Source organism: Pseudophryne corroboree, chromosome 12 (assembly GCF_028390025.1).
Source record: "Pseudophryne corroboree isolate aPseCor3 chromosome 12, aPseCor3.hap2, whole genome shotgun sequence".
NCBI lineage: Eukaryota > Metazoa > Chordata > Amphibia > Anura > Myobatrachidae > Pseudophryne > Pseudophryne corroboree.
Genome location: NC_086455.1, coordinates 113772667 through 113796714, shown reverse-complemented (window position 1 = coordinate 113796714; position 24048 = coordinate 113772667). Strand labels below are relative to the sequence as shown.

At 49.2% G+C, this 24048-nt stretch overlaps 1 protein-coding gene across 1 annotated transcript in view; it reads left to right on the top strand.

The window, feature by feature from the left end:
• SNX6 (sorting nexin 6) overlaps positions 1–24048 on the top strand; it is a 170505-nt gene that overhangs the window by 26251 nt on the left and 120206 nt on the right. The window lies entirely within an intron of this gene.

Genomic DNA, 24048 nt, shown 5'->3' with positions numbered 1-24048 from the left:
TTTCCTTTAGGGCCACACGTTTCATGTTAAGGGCAATGAAGGAGGTGTTACATATTTCTGATACTACAAGTACCACAAATAAGGGTATTATGTAGGGTGTGAATAAACTACTTGTAGTTTTTCCTGAATCAGATAAATTAAATGAAGTGTGTGATGATACGTGGGTTTCCTCCGATAGAAAATTATTGGCGGTATACCCTTTCCCGCCAGAAGTTAGGGCGAGTTGGGAAACACACCTTAGGGTGAATAAGGCGCTCACACGCTTATAAAAACAAGTGGCGTTACCGTCTCCAGATACGGCAGCCCTCAAGGAGCCAGCTGATAGGAAGCTGAAAAATATCCTAAAAGTATATACACATATACTGGTGTTATACACGACCAGCAATCGCCTCAGCCTGGATGTGCAGCGCTGAGGGGGCTTGGTCGGATTTCCTGACTGAAAATATTGATACCCTTGACAGGGACAAGATTTTATTGACTATAGAGCATTTTAAGGATGCATTTCTATATATGCGAGATGCGCAGAGGGATATTTGCATTCTGGCATCAAGAGTAAATGTGATGTCCATATCTGCCAGACGACAGTGGTCAGGTGATGCAGATTCCAGACGGCACATGGAAGTATTGCCGTATAAAGGGGCGGTCCATCGGACCTGGTGGCCATGGCAACAGCTGAAAAATCCACCTTTTGTTACCCCAAGTCACATCTCAGCAGAAAAGGACACAGTCTTTTCAGTCTCAGTCCTTTCGTCCCCATAAGGGCAGGCGGGCAAAAGGGCCAGTCATATCTGCCCAGGGGTAGAGGAAAGGGAAGAAGACTGCAGCAGGCAGCCCATTCCCAGGAACAGAAGCCCTCCACAGCTTCTGCCAAGTCCGCAGCATGACGCTGGGGCCGTACAAGCGGACTCAGGTGCGGTAGGGGGTCATCTCAAGAGTTTCAGCACGCAGTGGGCTCACTCACAAGTGGACTCCTGGATCCTACACGTAGTATCCCAGGTGTACATTGGAAATTCGAGACGTCTCCCCCTCACAAGTTCCTGAAGTCTGCTTTACCAACGTCTCCCTCCGACAGGGAGGCAGTATTGGGAAAAATTCACAGGCTGTATTCCCAGCAGGTGATAATCAAAGTACCCCTTCTACAACAAGGGAAGGGGTATTATTCCACACTATATTGTGGTACTGAAGCCAGACGGCTAGGTGAGATCTGAAATATTTGAACACTTACATACAAGCGTTCAAATCAAGATGGAGTCACTCAGAGCAGTGATAGCGAACCAGGAAGAAGGGGACGATATGGTGTCACTGGATATCAGGGACGCTTACCTACATGTCCAAATTTGCCCTTCTCACCAAGGGTACCTCAGGTTCGTGGTACAGAACGGTCACTATCAGTTCAGACGCTGCCGTTTGGATTGTCCACGGCACCCCGGGTCTTTACCAAGGTAATGGCCGAAATGATGATTCTTCTTAAAAGAAATATGGACGCTTTCCTGATAAGGGCAAGGTCCAGAGAACAGTTGGAGGTCGGAGTAGCACTATCTTAAGTAGTTCTACGACAGCACGAGTGGATTCTAAATATTCCAAAATCGCAGTTTTTTCCGACGACACGTCTACTGTTCCTAGGGATGATTCTGGACACAGTCCAGAAAAGGATGTTTTCTCCCGGAGAAGAAAGCCAGGGAGTTATCCGAGCTAGTCAGGAACCTCCTAAAACCAGGAAAAGTATCAGTGCATCATTGCACAAGGATCCTGTGAAAAATGGTGGTTTCTTACAAAGCGATCCCATTCGGTAGATTTCACGCAAGAACCTTTACGTGGGATCTGCTGGAAAAATGGTCCGGATCGCATCTTCAGATGCATCAGCGGATAACCCTGTCTCCAAGGACAAGGGTGTTTCTTCTGCGGTGGCTGCAGAGTGCTCATCTATGAAAGGGCCGCAGATTCGGCATTCAGGACTGGGTCCTGGTGACCACGGATGCCAGCCTGAGTGGCTGGGGAGCAGTCACACAAGGAAAAAATTTCCAGAGAGTGTGATCGAGTCTGGAGACTTCTCTCCACATAAATATACTGGAGCTAAGGGAAATTTACAATGCTCTAAGCTTAGCAAGACCTCTGCTTCAAGGTCAGCCGGTATTGATCCAGTGGGACAACATCACGGCAGTCGCCCACGTAAACAGACAGGGCGGCACAAGAAGCAGGAGGGAAATGGCAGAAACTGCAAGGATTCTTCGCTGGGCGAAAAATCATGTGATAACACTCTCAGCAGTGTTCATTCCGGGAGTGGAAAACTGGGAAGCAGACTTCCTCAGCAGGCATGACCTCCACCCGGGAGAGTGGGGACTTCATCGGGAAGTTTTCCACATGATTGTAAACCGTTGTGAAAAACCAAAGGTGGACATGATGGCGTCCCACCTGAACAAAAAACTAGATATTGCGCCAGGTCAAGGGACCCTCAGGCAATAGCGGTGGACGCTCTGGTAACACTGTGGATGTACCAGTCAGAGTATGTGTTCCCTCCTATGCCTCTCATACAAAAAGTACTGAGAATCATAAGAGGGCGATGAGTAAGAATGATACTCGTGGTTCCGGATTGGCCAAGAAGGACTTGGTACCCGAAACTACAAGAGATGTTCACGGAAGACCCGTGGCCTCTACCTTTAAGAAAGGACCTGCTCCAGCAGGGGGCCTTGTCTGTTCCAAGACTTACCGCGGCCGCGTTTGACGGCATGGCGGTTGAACGCCGGATCCTGAAAGGGCATTCCAGATGAAGTCATCCCTACCCTGGTCGAAGACAGGAAGGATGTAACCGCAAAACATTTTCACCGCATTTGGCGAAGGTATGTTGCGTGGTGTGAGGCCAAGAAGGCCCCTACAGAGGAATTCCAACTGGGTCGTTTCCTACATTTCCTGAAAACAGGACTGTCTATGGGCCTAAAATTAGGGTCCATTAAGGTTCAAATTTCGGCCCTGTCGAATTTCTTCCAGAAAGAACTGGCTTTAGTGCCTGACGTTCAGATGTTTGTAAAAGGGGTACTGCATATACAGCCTCCTTTTGTGCCCCAGTGGCACCTTGGGATCTCAATGTTGTTTTGAGTTTCCTAAAGTCACATTGGTTTGAACCACTCACCACTGTGGACTTAAAATATCTCACATGGAAGGTGACGATGCTATTAGCCCTGGCTTCAGCCAGGCGTGTGTCAGAATTGGCGGCTTTATCATATATAAAGCCCTTACTTAATTTTTCATTCTGACAGGGCAGAATTGAGGACTCGTCCTCAATTTCTCCTTAAGGTGTTTTCTGTTTTTCACATGAACCAACCTATTGTGGTACCTGCGGGTACTAGGGACTTGGAGGACTCCAAGTTACTTGACGTTGTCAGGGCCCTGAAAAATATGTTTCCAGGAAGGCTGGAGTCAGAAAATCTGACTCGCTGTTTAGCCTGTATGCACCCAACAAGATGGGTGCTCCTGCTTCTAAGCAGACGATTGCTCGCTGGATTTGTAATAAAATTCAGTTTACACATTCTGTGGCAGGCCTGCCACAGCCAAAATCGGTAAAAGCCCATTCCAAAAGGAAGGGGGCTCATCTTGGGCGACTGCCCGAGGGGTCTCGGCTTTACAACTTTGCCGAGCAGTTACTTGGTCAGGGGAAAACACGTTTGCTAAATTCTACAAATTTGATACCCTGGCTGAGGAGGACATGGAGTTCTCTCATTCGGTGCTGCAGGGTCATCCGCACTCTCCCGCCCGTTTGGGAGCTTTGGTATAATCCCCATGGTCCTGACGGAGTCCCCAGCATCCACTAGGACGTCAGAGAAAATAAGATTTTACTTACCGATAAATCTATTTCTCGTAGTCCGTAGTGGATGCTGGGCGCCCATCCCAAGTGCGGATTGTCTGCAATACTTGTACATAGTTATTGTTACAAAAATCGGGTTATTCTTGTTGTGAGCCATCTTTTCAGAGGCTCCTTCGTTGTTATCATACTGTTAACTGGGTTCAGATCACAGGTTGTACGGTGTGATTGGTGTGGCTGGTATGAGTCTTACCCGGGATTCAATATCCTTCCTTATTATGCACGCTCGTCCGGGCACAGTATCCTAACTGAGGCTTGGAGGAGGGTCATAGGGGGAGGAGCCAGTGCACACCACCTGATCCTAAAGCTTTTATTATTGTGCCCTGTCTCCTGCGGAGCCGCTATATCCCCATGGTCCTGACGGAGTCCCCAGCATCCACTACGGACTACGAGAAATAGATTTATCGGTAAGTAAAATCTTATTTTCTCTAACGTCCTAGAGGATGCTGGGACTCCGTAAGGACCATGGGGAATAGACGGGCTCCACAGGAGACATGGGCACTTTAAGAAAGACTTTAGACTCTGGGTGTGCACTGGCTCCTCCCTCTATGCCCCTCCTCCAGACCTCAGTTTTAGACTGTGCCCAGAGGAGAATGGGTGCACTGCAGGGAGCTCTCCTGAGTTTCCTGCTTAGAAAGCATTTTTGTTAGGATTTTTTCTCTTTTTCAGGGAGCACTGCTGGCAACAGGCTCCCTGCATCGAGGGACTGAGGAGAGAGGAGCAGACCTACTTAAATGATAGGCTCTGCTTCCTCGGCTACTGGACACCATTAGCTCCAGAGGGAGTCGGAACGCAGGTCTCACCCCGCCGTTCGTCCCAGAGCCGCGCCGCTTTCCTCCTCGCAGAGCCGGAAGATAGAAGCCGGGTGAGTATAAGAAGAAAAGAAGACTTCAAGGCGGCAGAAGACTTCAGATCTTCACTGAGGTAAGCGCTGCGCGCCATTACTCCCACACGCTACACACACAGAACAGGCACTGATGGGTGCAGGGCGCAGGGGGGGCACCCTGGGCACCAATAAACCTCCGGACTGGCATTTCAGGGCACATTAGGCTGCTGGGCAGTAAATGTAGAGATCCCCCGCCATTTTTTGAAAATTACAGCGGGACCGAAGCCCGCCGCTGGAGGGGGCCGGAGCTTGATCCCTCAGCACTAACAGCGCCATTTTCTCCACAGAAGCTGAAGAGAAGCTGGCTCCCCGGACTCTCCCCTGCTGAACTCGGTGACAGAGGGCTGGAAAAGGAGGGGGGGGCACAATTATTGGCGCAGTGAGTGTATAACATTGAGATATATATATATATATATATATATATATATATATATCTATCTATCATGATGTAGGGACCGGCACTCTCAAACATAAGGATAGCTGCCCCGGTGCCTCCTCAAATGATCAATGGACCATATACAACACCAGCAATGGAGTGGCACTCGTGGGACTTCAGTCAGACAACAAAGGACACGGCGGTCACACGTTTGGTGTAATCGACGTTTCGATAATTTAATATCGTCTTCAGGATAACCAAAGTGCATAAAGAACAACATTTAAATACCTACTCACCACCCCTCATGTGTCCACGCCATCGCTACGGGCGCCGGGTCCTCGGACGACAGCAAACTGCATCGCGCACTTCCTGTGCGCCCGGACGCTCGAGCGGTTGCCTGGAAACCAGCAACATCATGTGACATAAACAAACAACGTACGGCATTGCAGAAGCGCGTGTATCTATTAAAGATCCACACACGGGGACAGCATACTAATGACTGAAAATATACATGATAGATACATGATAACTACACATTGTGTGTACAAGATACAGGTTGAGTATCCCTTATCCAAAATGCTTGGGACCAGAAGTATTTTGGATATCGGATTTTTCCGTATTTTGGAATAATTGCATACCATAATGAGATATCATGGTGATGGGACCCAAGTTTAAGCACAGAATGCATTTATGTTTCATATACACCCTATTCACACAGCCTGAAGGTGATTTTAGTCAATATTTTTAATAACTTCTTGCATTAAACAAAGTGTGTGTACATACATACAATTCATTTATGTTTCATATACACCTTATACACACAGCCTGAAGGTCATTTAATACATTGTTCAATAACTTTGTGTATTAAACAAAGTTTGTGTAAATTGAGCCATCAAAAAACAAAGGTTTCACTATCTCAGTCTCACTCAAAAAATTCCGTATTTCGGAATATTCCGTATTTCGGAATATTTGGATATGGGATACTCAACCTGTAGTAATATCTAATAATATATTCAACTTAGCCAAACAAGGCACAGAATTCGTGAATATTACATGAATAAACAAATGATTCAAATAGCACTGCTGTAGAACGAATGTTAGATGCTATCTATAAAAACAGTAGGAGGAAACAGATGTGTTAATAATCACTCACGTAGGAGATAATATATCCCAGATATATATATATATATATATATATATATATATGCGCTGTCTGGGTTTATTCCAATGTCAGTTGGCGCTGGGTGTGTGCTGGCATTCTCTCTCTCTGTCTCTCCAAAGGGCCTTGTTGTGGAATTGTCCCCCTATAGATATATCCCTGTGTGTGTGGGGGTGTCGGTACGTGTGTGTCGGCATGTCTAAAGCGGAAGGCCCGTCCAGGGAGGAGGTGGAGCAGATGAGTGGTGTGTCTGTCGGCAATGCCGACACATGATTGGATGGACCTGTGGCATATGTTAAATGCAAGTGTGTCCTCATTACATAAGAGACTGGACAAAGCAGAGTCCAGGGAGAAATCAGGGAGTCAATCCTCGGATTGGACTGGGTCACAGGGCCCTTCTGGGTCTCAGAAACATCCCCTGTCCCCAATAGTAGACATGGATACCGACACGGATTCTGATTCCAGTGTCGACACGATGATGCTAAATTGCACCCAAGGGTGGCAAAAAGTATTCACTGTATGATTATTGCAATAAAAGATGTTTTGCATATCACAGATGACCCCTCTGTCCCTGACACGGGGGTGCTCATGTATAAGGAAAAGAAACCTGAGGTAACCTTTCCCCCATCTCATGAGCTTAACTAGTTATTTGAAAAAGCTTGGGAAACTCCAGATAAAAAATTGCAGATTCCCAAAAGTGTTCTTATGGCGTATCCTTTCCCTGCACAGGACAGGGCACGTTGGGAATCCTCTCCCAGGGTGGACAAGGCAAGGTGGCGCTACCGTCTCCGGACACTGCAGCCCTCAAGGATCCTGCTTATCGCAGGCAGGAGACTACTTTAAAGTCTATTTATGCGCATACAGGTGCTTTGCTCAGACCGGCGATAGCATCGGCATGGGTATGTAGCGCGGTTGCAGCATGGACAGATACCTTGTCAGCTGGCCTTGATACCCTAGACAGGGATACCATTTTATTAACCTTAGGCCACATTAAAGACGCAGTCTTATATATGAGGGACGCTCAAAGAGACGTTGGGCTGCTGGGTTCCAGAGCCAATGCGATGGCGATTTCTGCGAGACGAGCTCTATGGACCCGCCAATGGACGGGTGATGCAGACTCTCAAAGAAGCATATGGAGGTTTTACCTTACAAGGGTGAAGTGTTGTTTGGGGAGGGGCTCACGGACCTGGTTGCCACAGCTACCGCGGGTAAATCTACCTTTTTACCTTTTGTCCCCCAACAGCAAAGAAAACTCCACAGTATCCGATGCAGTCCTTTCGGTCGCATAAGTCCAGAAGAGGTCGGGGCTCCTCCTTCCTTGCCAGAGGTAAGGGTAGAGGAAAGAGAACACTGGCTTCGGCTAGTTCCCATGAGCAGAAGTCCTCCCCGGCTTCTACAAAATCCACCGCATGACGCTGGGGCTCCCCTGCGGGAGTCCGCACCGGTGGTGGCGCGCCTTCGACTTTTCAGCCAGATCTGGATGCTTTCAGACGTGGATCCTTGGGCGATGGAAATTGTCTCCCAAGGCTACAGGCTGGAATTCGAAGAGGTGCCCCCTCGCCGATTTTTCAAGTCGGCCTTGCCAGCTTCACCCCCGGAGAGGGAAGTGGTGTTAGCTGCAATTCAAAAGCTGTGTCAACAGCAAGTGGTGGTCAAGGTTCCCCTGGTCCAACAGGGAAAATGGTATTATTTCACCCTGTTTGTGGTCCCGAAGCCGGATGGTTCGGTCAGACCCATTTTAAATCTAAAATCCCTAAACCTGTACTTAAAAAAGTTCAAATTCGAGATGGAATCGCTCCGTGCTGTAATATCCAGCCTGGAAGGGGGGGATTTGATAGTGTCACTAGACATAAAGGATGCATACCTTCATGTCCCCATTTACCCCCCTCATCAGGAGTACCTGAGATTCGCTGTACAGGACTGTCATTACCAGTTTCAGACGCTGCCATTTGGGCTTTCCACGGCCCCGAGGATTTTCACGAAGGTATTGGCGGAGATGATGGTGCTCCTGCGCAAGCAGGGGGTCACAATTATCCCATACTTGGACGATCTCCTGATAAAGGCGAGATCGAGAGACCAATTGCTGAAGAGCGTGTCGCTCTCCTTGAAAGTGCTGCAACAGCACGGTTGGATTCTCAATCTGCCAAAGTCACAATTGGTTCCAACGAAAACAAAAGAGGGTTTTTCTTCCATTGGAAAAAGCCCAGGATCTCCAGAACATGGTCAGAGACCTGCTAAAACCAAAAAGAGTGTCTGTTCTTCAATGCACTCGTGTGCTGGGAAAAATGGTGGCAGCCTACGAGGCCATCCCCTTCGGCAGGTTTCATGCGAGGACTTTTCAGTGGGACCTAGTGGTCCGGGTCCCATCTACAAATGCATCAGAAAATATCCCTGTCCCCCCGGGCCAGGGTGTCTCTCCTGTGGTGGCTGCAGAGTGCTCACCTTCTAGAGGGTCGCAGGTTCGGCATTCAGGACTAGGTTCTGGTGACCACGGATGCAAGCCTCCGAGGATGGGGGGCAGTCACTCAGGGAAGAAACTTCCAAGGACAGTGGTCAAGTCTGGAGACTTCTCTACACATAAATATACTGGAACTAAGGGCCATCTACAACGCCCTGATTCAAGCAGAGCCCCTGCTTCAAAACCAATCAGTACTGATTCAGTCAGACAACATCACGGCGGTCGCCCATGTTAACCGCCAGGGCGGCACAAGAAGCAGGATGGCAATGGCAGAAGCCACAAGGATTCTTCGATGGGCGGAGAATCACGTGCTAGCACTGTCAGCAGTGTTCATTCCGGGAGTGGACAACTGGGAAGCAGACTTCCTCAGCAGGCACGACCTCCACGCGGGAGAGTGGGGACTTCATCAAGAAGTCTTCACACAGATTGTAAATCGTTGGGAACTGCCACAGGTGGACATGATGGCGTCCCGCCTCAACAAAAAGCTAAAAAAATATTGCGCCAGGTCTCGGGACCCTCAGGCGATAGCTGTGGACGCACTAGTGACACCGTGGGTGTACCAGTCGGTTTATGTGTTCCCTCCTCTTCCTCTCATACCCAAGGTACTGAGGATAGTAAGAAAGAGAGGAGTAAGAACTATACTCATCGTTCCGGATTGGCCAAGAAGAACTTGGTACCCAGAACTACAAGAAATGATCTCAGAGGACCCATGGCCTCTGCCTCTCAGACAGGACCTGTTACAGCAGGGGCCCTGTCTGTTCCGAGACTTACCGCGGCTGCGTTTGACGGCATGGCGGTTGAACGCCGGATCCTAACGGAAAAGGGCATTCCGGATGAAGTGATTCCTACGCTGATAAAAGCTAGGAAGGATGTGACAGCAAAGCATTATCACCGCATATGGCGGAAATATGTTGCTCGGTGTGAGGCCAGGAAGGCCCCAACAGAGGAATTCCAGCTGGGTCGATTTCTGCACTTCCTACAGTCAGGGGTGACTATGGGCCTAAAATTGGGGTCCATAAAGGTCCAGATTTCGGCCCTATCTATTTTCTTTCAAAAAGAACTGGCTTCACTGCCTGAAGTTCAGACGTTTGTTAAGGGAGTGCTGCATATTCAGCCCCCATTTGTGCCTCCAGTGGCACCTTGGGATCTTAACGTTGTGTTGGATTTCCTGAAATCACACTGGTTTGAGCCACTTAAGACCGTGGAGCTAAAGTATCTCACATGGAAGGTGGTCATGCTGTTGGCCTTAGCTTCAGCTAGGCGTGTGTCAGAATTGGCGGCTTTGTCATGTAAAAGCCCATATCTGATCTTTCATATGGACAGGGCAGAGTTGAGGACTCGTCCCCAATTTCTCCCTAAGGTGGTATCAGCGTTTCATTTGAACCAGCCTATTGTGGTGCCTGTGGCTACTCGGGACTTGGAGGACTCCAGGTTACTTGATGTAGTCAGGGCTTTGAAAATCTATGTAGCCAGGACGGCTGGAGTCAGGAAAACTGACTCGCTGTTTATCCTGCATGCACCCAACAAACTGGGTGCTCCGGCTTCAAAGCAAACTATTGCGCGCTGGAGCTGTAACACGATTCAGCAAGCTCATTCTGCGGCAGGGTTACCGCATCCTAAATCAGTAAAAGCCCATTCCACAAGGAAGGTGGGCTCTTCTTGGGCGGCTGCCCGAGGGGTCTCGGCTTTACAGCTTTGCCGAGCTGCTACTTGGTCGGGTTCAAACACATTTGCTAAGTTCTACAAGTTTGATACCCTGGCTGAGGAGGACCTTGCCTTTGCTCATTCGGTGCTGCAGAGTCATCCGCACTCTCCCGCCCGTTTGGGAACTTTGGTATAATCCCCATGGTCCTTACGGAGTTCCCAGCATCCACTAGGACGTCAGAGAAAATAAGAATTTACTCACCGGTAATTCTATTTCTCGTAGTCCGTAGTGGATGCTGGGCGCCCGTCCCAAGTGCGGACTCTCTGCAATACATGTATATAGTTATTGCTTAACTAAAGGGTTATTGTTATGAGCCATCTGTTACTGAGGCTCAGTTGTTGTTCATACTGTTAACTGGGTATGGTTATCACAAGTTGTACAGTGTGATTGGTGTGGCTGGTATGAGTCTTACCCTGGATTCCAAATCCTTTCCTTGTTGTGTCAGCTCTTCCGGGCACAGTTTCCTTAACTGAGGTCTGGAGGAGGGGCATAGAGGGAGGAGCCAGTGCACACCAGATAGTACCTAATCTTTCTTTTAGAGTGCCCAGTCTCCTGCAGAGCCCGTCTATTCCCCATGGTCCTTACGGAGTTCCCAGCATCCACTACGGACTACGAGAAATAGAATTACCAGTGAGTAAATTCTTATTTTTCCAGACCACCTAGCTGGTTCACAGGTGTAGTCAATACTAATTAAAATGTGCTGCATTCATTCCTAACTGAAAATTCTACAGATCTCAAGGAGGCCTGGAAAAAATGAACTGTTGGTAGATCTCGAGGACCGGTTTGGCCAGCCCTGCTCTAGGACGTAAGAGAAAATAAGATTTTAAACCTACCGGTAAATCTTTTTCTCCTAGTCCGTAGAGGATGCTGGGCGCCCGTCCCAGTGCGGACTAAATCTACAAGACTTGTATATAGTTGTTGCTTACATAAGGGTTATGTTACAGTTGTGATCGGTCTTTGACTGATACTGTTTTTTTGTTCATACTGTTAACTGGTTGCGTATATTCCAAGTTATATGGTATGATTGGTGTGGGCTGGTATGAATCTTGCCCTTAGATTAACAAAATCCTTTCCTCATATTGTCCATCACCTGGGCACAGTTCTCTGAGGTCTGGAGGAGGGGCATAGAGGGAGGAGCCAGTGCACACCCATACTAAAAGTTCTTTATAGTGCCCATGTCTCCTGCGGAGCCCGTCTATACCCCATGGTCCTTACGGAGTCCCCAGCATCCTCTACGGACTAGGAGAAAAAGATTTACCGGTAGGTTTAAAATCTTATTTTTTGCCAGAACAACCCCATCTACTCTGCCTCCTGGACGCCCTTTAGCGTCCCTTCCCGCACTGTGTGTGTTGGGGGTGCGCTACGGAGACGGGGCCCAGGTTTATCCTGGGCTTGCGGGTTGCGGCCTTCCTCTGGCAGTGAAGCCGGGACCTGTATTTCAGAATCCCCGTACGGACCCCTGGAGATCCAGGCGCCACCTATCCACAAACGGCCTCACGCCTCTACAAGCCGCCTACCTGTGGTGCTCTGCCAGGAGCAGCGGCGGCGAGAAGACCCCTGGTGCTGCGGGCCCTGTGTCGAGAGAGGCCACAGGGATCCGGTGGCGGCGGCCATCTTGGAGGTGGCAGTGTGTGGAACCCGGACGCCGCGCTTACACAGGAGGACCTGCGCTTGCCTGGCCGGTGGTGCCTTGCTGGCTGAAGCAGGGTCGACATCTGCACCTGGAGCTTAACCAGGACCTGTGTTGTGTGCTGGACATGCTGTGACTGCTGCCTGTTCTTCCCATCAAGCTCTCCTGGATTGCAGGGGCTCTGCTCTCTCTTCAATGCCTCCAGAGCCAGGCAAGGTGGACTGGGCAAGTTCATGCCTGGGGGCTCCTGATTCTGCGGCTACACTCTGACGGACTCCAGGCCCCGCAGACACCTGTTCTCTGCTGCCTGTTGTGGGGCTCACTTGTGGATCGGAAGACCTGCCCCCGGTGCTCCATATCTGCCGATCCCCAGCCCATGGTGCTTGATGCAGCGGGTCTCCTGGGTATCGGCGTGTGAACGCCCCACGCACTATTTCCACGCCCACACAGGTGGCTCTCACCTACAGGGGGCCTACGTAGACTTATTGTGACAGAGAATACCGGCTCCTGCTCTCCGCTAAATCAGTGGCCTGGCTGCCTAATGGTGAGGTCCAAGCTAAACTGAGCTCCTGCTAAGGTGGCTCTTACCTTTCCCTGCACCTCCAACCTCCCAGTTCTCTCACCCACCCACCGGAGACCCTCCTGCCAACCTGTCTGCTGTTTGGGGAGAGGTGCGATCCGCTGGCTGCAGCCCGCGGACGGGGGCCTGCCTCTGCCGGTGAAGCCACGGCCTCCAGTGACAGGCCGCTTACGGAGTCGCTGCGTGGCAGTCGCGGAGCTCCGGAGCTCGGCCGAATTCAGTGACGGCTGCGGGGATACGTCACCCGCCTTCAGCACTCCCTGGTGACTGGGGCTCCCCCCTGCCTATCTCTTCTCTGCCCCGATCCTGGACGCTTCGGACAGCCGCGGCCTACATGCTCCCTGAAGCCGGGGACTAGATTTGTGGGCGGACCCGGGCCGGATTTCCGGAAGTGGCGGGGACGATCCACGGGACCTCTGGCTGTCTACCTCATCCTGCTGCAGCCTCCTGACTGCCTCTGGGTCCCCCATAGGGCTGAATGTTACAGGTACCTCCCCACATGCCAGCCTGAGGCTACTGTATACTGCCCTGCATTACTTAGTCAGTGGCCACCTTTGCTTTCTACTCGGGGATCTGACTCTTGGTGGACTGAGGCTCTTGGTCCCCTCTCCTCACTCCTGACTCTGTACACCCCCCACTGCAGCTGCCCTGTAACACTCAAGGGCCTGCTATACCCCCCCCCCCCCCCCGCAAGTACCCACTGGATGCTGCGATCAGAGCGATCTGTGGTCTGACCAAGCTCGGGGATCTGCTGTATGGGAAACCTCATCCTCTCTCCCCCACACCTTCTATTCGCCATCCGCAAAAGGTCTCCCGCTACCCACGAGCTGTTACGCTCTCACCTGCTGAAAGCCTACTAATGGCCGTTACCCTCTACTAGGGGGTATGACAGTTATATCCTTGTCTCTCCACAGCTTAATCTGATATAATGCCCCTGCTTGGATTCTGCTGATCCATTTTTGATACACTGACCACCCCAGTGATCGCTGTTACCCACGGCTACGATAGTGCCTTTCCTGCCTATACAGTCTGGCCCTGGTGTTCCTCGCGGCTGCGATGGTCTCTGGATGAATAACACCCCATGTTCGGCCTGACCGCTTTATAACCCACCCTTGTCAATTCCTATTCTCCACCCCACCGCTCCTCCCCCCCCCCCCCCCTCCTCTCTATTGCAACTTTACTGGAGAAGATAGCTGTCCCCTCGATTGGCATCCATTATGTCACCAAGGAACAAGAAAGCTGCCCAGGCCTCCGCAAACTTCTTCGGCAACAAGGCTAAGGGTCCCCAGACTATGGCGCCCTCCCCGGAGTCCCCTTCGTCACCAACCTTTTCAGAGTCTGGTATCGACCCTCAGATACAAGCAGTGATGTCTGGCCTCCTGGAAGGAGTGCAAACAGCCTTTAAGCAGGAACTGTCCAAAGCAGTCTTGGATTTCAAAATGGAGATTGCCTCGCTTGAAAATCGTACGGATGCCTTGGAGATGAAAACTGACTACTTATGTCGCTCGCAACAGCGTCTAGACCACGAACTCTCGAGGCTCCATGCTGAGGTTGAGACCCTGAAGGAGCGCCAAGAGGACCAAGAGAATCGATCCTGTCGCAATAGCTTGCGCATACGTAATGTGGCGGAATCAGTCCAGAGCTCTACGTTGCCCTCCTTCTTGAAAGACCTCTTCCAGCATTTAGTCCCTGACTTATCTGATGAGGATTGCCTCTTTGATATTGCACATAGGGCCCTGCGGGCCAAACCTTCAACGTCACAACCCCCTCGGGACATTATAGCCCGTCTCCATTATTACCGCTCGAAGGAGAAAATAATTGCTACAGTCCGGGATTCCTCCGATATATCCTTCCGGGGCATGCAACTGCAGATTTACCAGGACTTGGCGCCTCGACCATCCAGAAAAGACGTGACCTCCAACCGATTACTAGTCTTCTACGCCAACATGAATTCGATATCGCTGGGGATTCCCCTTTCAGTTGCAATTTTCTTTTAATTGCATCAACTATACACTTAAGACTCTGGCACAAGGGCAGGAACTGCTTCGCAAGCTTGATCTCCTCCCAGAATCGTCGTCCTCTTCTCTTGACCCATCTGCCTCACCGAAATCACAACGACCCCGTCCGCCTCAGCCAGACTGGACGAGAGTGTCTCGTCATAGAGGTGAAGATGATACTCCCCCCTGATTGCCTGCCCTCTTATCTACTATTGGTTTCACTATGCCATTGTTCCAGTTTGCTGGAGGTTCCCACCTGGACTGGACTGACCATCCCCGTTTCTTTGGACCTCCTTTGTTTCTTTCTATACGTTGCTAGATATCTTGCCCTTACTGTTCTATTTCCAATGACAATAGTTGTTTGTTAGTTTTTTTTTTTGGTACTGGGGGCTCTCCACGGAGCGGGTTGACCTGGTCCCTGCTTCATGGACCCCCCTAGTTTATCTCAGGCACTATATATGATGGTTCTTTAAAGTTTCACCTGTTATGTCTGCTATTGTACATTTTGCTTTCAGGTTCATGGTCACAGGATGACCAGTTGTTTTGGTGGCTCGGTCCTACGATGCCTACCCTACCATGTGGACCACATGTTGTTGCCATACTGTTCTTCTTGATACCCACATTCCTTCTCCTTCCTTCCCAGTTCTTTCCCCTTCTTTCCTCTCCTGACACAGGTTTTATCTTTGTATGTTACACTTTTTTTTGGCCTCGGCCATTCTGTTCTCGGTCAGGCCGCACAGCCTGATATAGTGGTTCGTGCCACTACCCCCATGCTCCCTGCCTTGATTGCTTTTTTGACTATGTTTTTCTTTAGTTTGGCGGTCCTGTTACGGGCCCCATTGCTACAGGGTTTTTGCCCGAATGGGCTTTTTCTTCTTTCTTCTTGCTCTTCTTTACTTTTCTTCTGTGGCCTTCTTTTCTCTCATTTCCCTTTTCTCCCCTTGTCCTTGTGGTGGGTTCTGGGTACCCATTCTACTTGTTCTTATTCCTTTATGGGTTGTTGGGGTCCTGGGAAGCCTTTGTTTTCGTGACCCCTTTTTTTATGGCTCTCAATAAGATGTTGTTACTCAGGCCTAAAGTTATTATCCGTTAATGTAAATGGCATCAACTCCCAAAAAAACGGACGGTGCTCCTGGGCGCCTGTAGACGTGAGAATGCTGACATAGTTTTTCTTCAGGAAACTCGCCTTACGGGCTCCCATACGCAACTCTGCGGTAGGCAATTTACGCAGACTTTTTTTTGCCTCAGCAGATTGTAAGAAATGTGGGGTTGCAATTTTAATTAATCGCCACGTTCCATTTACACATAGCAAAACTGTGGCGGATCCAGACTGTCGGTACTTGATGGTTATTGGTACCCTCCGTTCTGAAGGCTTGACACTTATTTCTGTATACGCTCCTAACTAGGGTCAGCCTCAGTTTTTCCACTCCCTTTTCCGTCACATTGGCAAGGTTGCACAGGGCCACATTGTGTTGGGTGGGGATTTTAACACCATTCTTGACCCCAGTTTAGATAGGACTGGTCCCCCCCTTGCCTCTAGAGCTTCACGTACGCTTGCAGCCTCCCTTAAGTTTCACGACCTGCGGGACTCGTGGCGTCTCTGCCACTCTGGAGCCAGAGACTATACCCACTATTCAGCCCCGCATCAACACTACACCCGGATTGATATGTTACATATTTCGTCATCCATTGCCTCTAGAATTTCTGAAGCAGGAATAACCCCTTTCACTTGAACTAACCACTCCGGTGTTTATGTTCTCTCGGATTTTTATCATTCCGCACACGCTGTTGGCAAATGGCGATTCGATGAATCCCTGTTGCTTAACTAGTCAGTCTCCTCGGAAATACGAATGGCGATAGAACAATATTTCACTGAGAATACCACGCCTGATGTCTCTTCTAGTATAATTTGGGAGGCTAATAAGGCCACCTTGAGAGGTCTCCTTATGGCATGGACCTCCTCACTGCGCAAGAAAGCGACGCAGGAGATACACCTGTTAGAATCTCAAATAGCCACCTTAACCGCCCAGCATAAACTAACTTCCTGCCCCTGCCTTACTTGAGCAAATCACTAACTTACAAGACCAACTGAACGCACTTTTGTCCCGTCGTGCAGCTCTCATTCTGCGGAAATTAAATCAGAAATTCTATGACAAGGCGGACAAGTTAGATTCCCTGCTGGCGAATAAATTGCGACACAAACAGGCGACTGGCGCAATTGACAGATTGTATTCTCGAACTCTGGGTGGGCCTACTTACGACCCTAAACAAATGGTTGATGAGTTTAAGGACTACTATAGCTCTCTTTATAACTTGACGACCCCGACGCATTCCCCTTCCCTCGACCCGGAGAGGTTGCGTTCCTACCAGTCCTACCAGTTCCTACCAGTCCTCAACCCCCCTCCCGGGCATATCCACGGCTCAATTAGACACTCTAAACCAGGATATCTCAGTAGAGGAGACGTTAACAGCTGTGAAATCCATGCAGTCCTCAGCCGCTCCCGGCCGTGACGGTTTCACGGCACACTACTATAAACACTTTGCTAAAATATTAGCCCCTCCCCTCTTTAACCAGATATTGGGGGGCGCATCCTTTGCTCCGGCAACTACTCAAGCTGATATAGTTGTGATCCCTAAGCCTGACAGAGACCCCACTCAGTGCGGTAATTATAGGCCCATCTCATTGCTCAATGTCGATTTGAAAATCTATGCTTTGAGATTGGCCCCCCTTCTCCCTGCACTGGTACATCCCGATCAGGTTGGATTTATTCCAGGCCGACAGGCCTCCGATAACACCAGAAGGGCCATTGATACTATCCATTCTATCCACCAACAAAAGTCCTCTTCCCTGTTGCTAGCCCTGGATGCTGAGAAGGCGTTTGATCGCATCTCGTGGCCCTTCGCCTTCTCGGTCCTCCAACGCATGGGCTTTTCTGGTAAGTTTTATGATGGTGTCTCAGCACTGTATCGCAACTCCTCAGCGCGGGTCTCTGTCAATGGGGTCACTTCTTCATGCTTTGAGATATCTAACGGTACCAGACAGGGATGCCCGCTCTCGCCCTTGATTTTTGCCCGTGTCATGGAGCCTTTAGCGGCCAGGGTTCGTCTCAATCCGAATATTACAGGGATTCGAATTGGCCGCATGGAACACAAAATTGCACTTTATGCTGACGATGTACAGGTTTCTCTTTCAAACCCGACATTGTCACTCTCTCCTCTCTGAGATTGACCTCTATTCGCAATACTCTGGTTATAATATCAACGCTACTAAAACAGAAGTTCTCGATTTTTACATTACCCCTGCGTCTAGGTCGCAACTTGATCGACATTTCCATTCTCCTGGCATAACCGAAAACTCAAATACCTAGGTATTTATCTAACCCACAGACATCATCAACTCTTTCAGACGAATTTCCCACGTCTTTTGGACCAAATTCGCTCTGACCTCCAAACTTGGTCCTCCTATTTAATTTCATGGATTGGACGTGCCAATTCTGTAAAGATGAACGTTCTTCCCAGACTTATCTTTTCCAGACGCTCCCGATCTATATCCCCCCCCCCCCCCCCCCCCTACGTTTTCAAATTCTTGCAGCATCAAACTTCCCGTTTTATTTGGGCCAATAAACATCCTAGAATTAAACTCTCGCTGCTACAACGGCCTCCCTGGGGCGGAGGTTTAGACATACCCAATTTCAAATACTATTACCACGCAGCCCAGATGGCATCCTGTGTTCAGTGGTGTGGCACGGGGGCGGACGAGGTGTGGATAGCTATCGATGCTGGCGAGCTGGGACTCTCCACGCTTTCTTCCCTCTTGTGGCTTCTGAGAACTGCCCGCCCTCGTGCCCCCTCATCTCACCCAGTGGTGTCCCGTTCTTTATACATTTGGGATTTTGTTGTGAGGAAACATCAATTGGCCCCTAGCCCATCCCCCCTCATACCTCTGTTTCACAACCCTGCCTTCCCTCCGGGAATGGTTAAATCTGCTTTCTCACTTTGGAAACAGGGAAACGTTGCCTTTCTTAACGACATTGCCTCTACTACACCCTTTCCTTCGTTTACCCAGATTCAGACACAATACTCTCTCCCTCATAGTGAATTTTTCCGCTACCTCCAACTTAGACACTTTCACTTCGGGGTTCATACCACACTCTCTTCTAGGCCTCTCACCACTCTTGAAAATATATGTTGGCGACGCTCTTCTACGAAAGGTCTTATATCAGATCTCTATACTTTGCTATTGCAGGGCTCTGCTACTCCCAGAGATCACAGAGAACTGGCCTGGGAGAGAGACTTAGGTGTCACTTTGGATGAGGAGGAGTGGGGTGAAATATGGAGTAATTCGTCCTCTAGCTCTATCTGTGTTAGGATAAAGGAAAATGTATATAGACTGGTATATCGTTGGTACTATGTACCTTCGCGTTTGAAGGCGATGTTCCCTGATGTTACGGACGGCTGTTGGAGGGGTTGTGCTTCTGAGGGGACATATATGCATATTTGGTGGACCTGCCCGAAACTAGTGCCTTTATGGAAGGAAGTTGTCCGACTTCTTTCATCCCTATTCTCCACCCCAATCCCCCTGGACCCTAAATACTTTCTACTTCCTCTGGACCTTCCGACTTTGACTACACATTAGAACAAGTTATTACGTTATGTGGCTACTGCCATGACATGTCAAATAGCGAAGGCCTGGAGGTTGCCCTCCCCACCGTCCCTACAATCCGTTGTCACTTACATTTGGTACGTTTATAAGATGGAATATATGACCAGTGTCATTAGACAATCTGCCAGGGCGTTCGTTAAAATCTTGTCACCCTGGCTCACTTCTCAAAATGCCCCCTCCCCATTCGGTAGCTGATTAAGCTACGCACCCTTATTTTTACGTTGGCTGCCCGGATCCCGCCACTCGGACCTCCCCTCCTCTTCTTTCTACTTCCCCTTTTGCCTACAATCTTGTTTCTTCCTTTTCCCGTCTCTATTCTTCCCGTTCTCTCACTCCCCTGGGCTGGTCGGCCGCACCATAGACCTAGAGGACTCTTTCCTTTCCTGCACTACCTCTGTTGTCTCACTTTAAAAAAAAAAAAAAAAAAAAGATTCACTCACTTGATTACTGTTATTTCCTAGTTGTGTACATCTTAGTACTATAATGTTTTTCTATGCTTATGAAACACACCGTTTATGTGTATTACTGTGAATCGACCAATAAAATTCTTCTAAAAATAACAAAACATTGCCCAGGTCACCTAGCAGGTGCACAGGTGCATTCATTACTCACTAACACATTGCCCAGGTCATCGAGCATGTGCACAGGTGCATTCATTACTCACTAACACATTGCCCAGGTCATCGAGCAGCTGCATTCATTACACGGTAACACATTACCCAGGTCACCTAGCAGGTGCACATGTGCATTAATTACCCACTAACACATTGCCCAGGTCACCTAGCAGGTGCACAGGTGCATTCATTACTCGGTAACACATTGCCCAGGTCAACTAGCAGGTGCACAGGTGCATTTATTACTCAGTAACACATTGCTCAGGTCAACTAGCAGGTGCACAGTTGCATTTATTACTCAGTAACACATTGCTCAGGTCAACTAGCAGGTGCACAGTTGCATTTATTACTTGGTAGCACATTGCCTAGGTCACCTAGCAGGTGCACAGGTGCGTTCATTACTCTGTAACACATTGCCCATGTCACCTAACAGGTGCATTCATTACTCGGTAACACATTGCTCTGGTCATCTAGCAGGTGCATTTATTACTCAGTAACACATTGCACATGTCACCTAGCAGGTGTACAGGTGTATTCATTACTCGGTAACACATTGCCTAGGTCACCTAGCAGGTGCACAGGTGCATTAATTACTCGGTAACACATTGCCCAGGTCACCTAGCAGGTGCATTCATTACTCGGTAACACATTGCCCAGGTCACCTAGCAGGTGCACAGGTGCATTCATTACTCACTAATACATTGCCCAGGTCACCTAGCAGGTGCACAGGTGCATTCATTACTCTGTAACACATTGCCCAGGTCAACTAGCAGGTGCACAGGTGCATTCATTACTCAGTAACACATTGCTCAGGTCACCTAGCAGGTGCACAGTTGCATTTATTACTTGGTAGCACATTGCCCAGGTCACCTAGCGGGTGCACGGGTGCATTCATTACTCGGTAACACATTGCCGAGGTCACCTAGCGGGTGCACAGGTGCATTAATTACTCAGTAACACATTGCCCAGGTCAGCTAGCAGGTGAACAAGTGCATTCATTACTCACTAACACATTACTTAGGTCACTTAGCAAGAGCATTCATTACTTACATTACTCAGGTCACCTAGCAGGTGCACAGGTGCACTTATTACCACGTAATACATTGCCTGGGTCATCTAGCAGGTGCACAGGTGCTTTCATTACTCAGTAACACATTGCCCAGGTCATCTAGAAGGTGCACAAGTGCATTCATTACTCACTAACAAATTGCTCAGGCCACCTAGCCGCTGCTTAAGTGCATTCATTACTCACTAACACATTACCCAGGTCATCTAGCAGGTGCACAGGTGTACTCATTACTCGCGAACTCATTACCCAGGTCATGTGGCAGGTGCACAGGTGCATTCATTGCTCACTTACACATAACTCAGGTCACCTAGCAAGTGCACTCATTACTCACTAACACATTACTCAGGTCACCTAGCAGGTGCACAGGTGTACTCATTACTCACTAACACATTACCCAGGTCACCTAGCAGGTGCACAGGTGCTTTCATTACTCACACATTACCCAGGTCGTCTAGCAGGGGCACAGGTATACTCATTACTCACTAACACATTACACAGGCCACCTAGCAGGTGCACTCATTAGTCACTAACACATTGCCCATGTCAAGCAGGTGCACAGGTGCATTAATTAATCAATCACACATTAAGCAGGTCACCTAGCAGGTGCACATGTGTACTCATTACTCACTATAGCTGGATACATACTATGGGGTATATTCAATAAGAGTCGGGTCCATTCCGACATGCAGTTGTTGGAATGGACCCGACAACCCCTATTCAAAGAGCGGCGGCCGTTCCCTGTGTCCTGTCCTGCCCTGCCGCGGCTGCTGGGTGCGCTGACAGCAGCGGCGGCCGGCGAGGGGGCAGTGTGCGGCGGCCGGAGCTGGCAGCGGGAGTGATCTGTGCGGCGGCGGAGGAGGCACTGAAGGTACCGTCATCCCCGTAGCCCGCCGCACCGCTCCCCGTCTCCTCACCTCAATCTGACTTGTTATCAAGTCGGATTGAGTTTGTCGGAGAGGGGGCCAAAACCTGTCGGATTTGGCCCCGTTTCCGACAGCAGCAGGCGGATCGGCTGGTATTCCGCCGATCCACCTGCTTTCCGACAGCATTCCGACAAGTCGGGTTTCCCGACTTGTCGGAAAAAATGTGCCCCTATTGAATAGGTCGGAACCCCTTTCCGACCTTTTCCAGTCGGAAACTGCCGTCTTTCTGACAAGACGGCAGTTTCCGACTCTTATTGAATCTAGCCCTATAAGACTGACCATAGACCTAAAGATTTATTGTTCAATCTGGCTGGTTGGAATGAAAATCTGGCAATTTATGGGAGCAAATCACAATTGACCATTTGCTCCCAAGCAGTGGAAAACAGACACAAGTGGACGTTCAGACAAATTGGTTTAATCCAATTGATTTAATCATTTTCCAGCTTTTGGGAGCAAGTGGTTGATTTGATCCCATACATTACCAGATGTTTGCTCTAACCAGAAAGATTGGACGGATACAGTACATTACCCAGGTCACCCAGCAGGTGCATTGTTGCACTTACTACTCATATTATTATTTCACTTAGTATACATTTGTAAAGGAGGAGTATGCACAATGGACCCAAGAGAATGGAAAAAATAGTTGCCTGATCCAGATGCACTAAGCCTTGAAAAGTGATAAATGGTACGATGATAAAGAACCAACCAACCAGCTCCTGACTGTCATTTTCAAACCCAGCTTGTGACATGGCAGTTAGGAGCTGATTGGCGGCTACTTTATCACCGTGAAATGTATCACTTTGCATGGCTTCGTACATCTCCCCCCAATGGCTGAAATAGGCCAGGAACATAAAGCCTTCCATTCAGTATACAGTATATTGCATAAGGACCTGTGCATAATCTGCAATTTCTACTTTATCCCAATTAAAAGTGCAGTTTTCAAACATTCCCCTCTGCTGTGCAAAGCACATATTTGCATTCTGAATTATTTGCAGTGTTATGGCTGCTTTGTGCGCATAAGCTATGTAAATCAGAAATGTAAGTTAATCTGGTATTACAATTATTATGCATGTTTGTACTGTTTTTATTCTTGCTCTCGGCTTGACATTGGGGTAACCTTACCATCCAGTTCCCAGTTTATATGAGGGAGCACGGTGGTGGGGCCGTGTTGAATACAGGCATGCAGGCTCAATCTAGCGGGTTGCTCACTTCACCGTTGTGTGAAGTGAGCGACCCCCGTCCATCCGTCCCCTCGCTCAGCACATCACTCTGTGCTGAGTGGGTGGAGAGATATGTGCTGAGCGGTATGTGTTAAGATCGCTCAACACACATCTCTCCCGTCAGTGCCCCCCTTTAGAAGCTGATTGGTTAGTGCTTTATATCTTTCTACTTATCTGTCTTCATGCTTTGATAAATACTCCCCCTCCCCCCCCCCCCCCCCCCCCCCATGGTCTTACAAAATGTGCATGGTGTGGCTACCTTCATGGTTCAACTCTAAAGGTGTATTACACACTGTGAAATATTTTAGTCAATATCGCTTATTTTCCCCCTTTTGAGCCATATTGACTAAAATATTGCACAGTGTGTATGCTACAAACGACTGCCAATGCGCAAAGCCGGGGTTCGTTAACGACCCCCTCTATCGGCCGTCCATGCAAGTCAATATTGGCTATGTCACCAAAACTACATGTACAGGCCAGCCGCTACGCAACGTCACTGAGCGATAACATTTGCAGTATCACTCCGTGTGCACGCACAACGCCGGGCAGCCCGAGAGGGAAGAGAACACAATGTGCGATATCGCTCATGGGTGGTCATTCCGAGTTGTTCGCTAGCTGCTTTCGTTCGCAGCACCGCAATCAGGTAAAAACCCGGCATTTCTGCGTATGCGGCGCAATGCGCACGCGCGACGTACTTTCACAACGGCCTATACAGTTTTACACAAGGTCTAGCAAAGCATTTCAGTCGCACTGCTGGCCGCAGAGTGATTGACAGGAAGATGGCGTTTCTGGGTGTGTACTGACAGTTTTCAGGGAGTGTTCGAAAAAACGCAGGCGTGCCAGGAAAAACGCAGGCGTGGCTGGGAGAACGCAGGGCGTGTTCGTGACGTCAAAACAGGAACTGAACAGTCT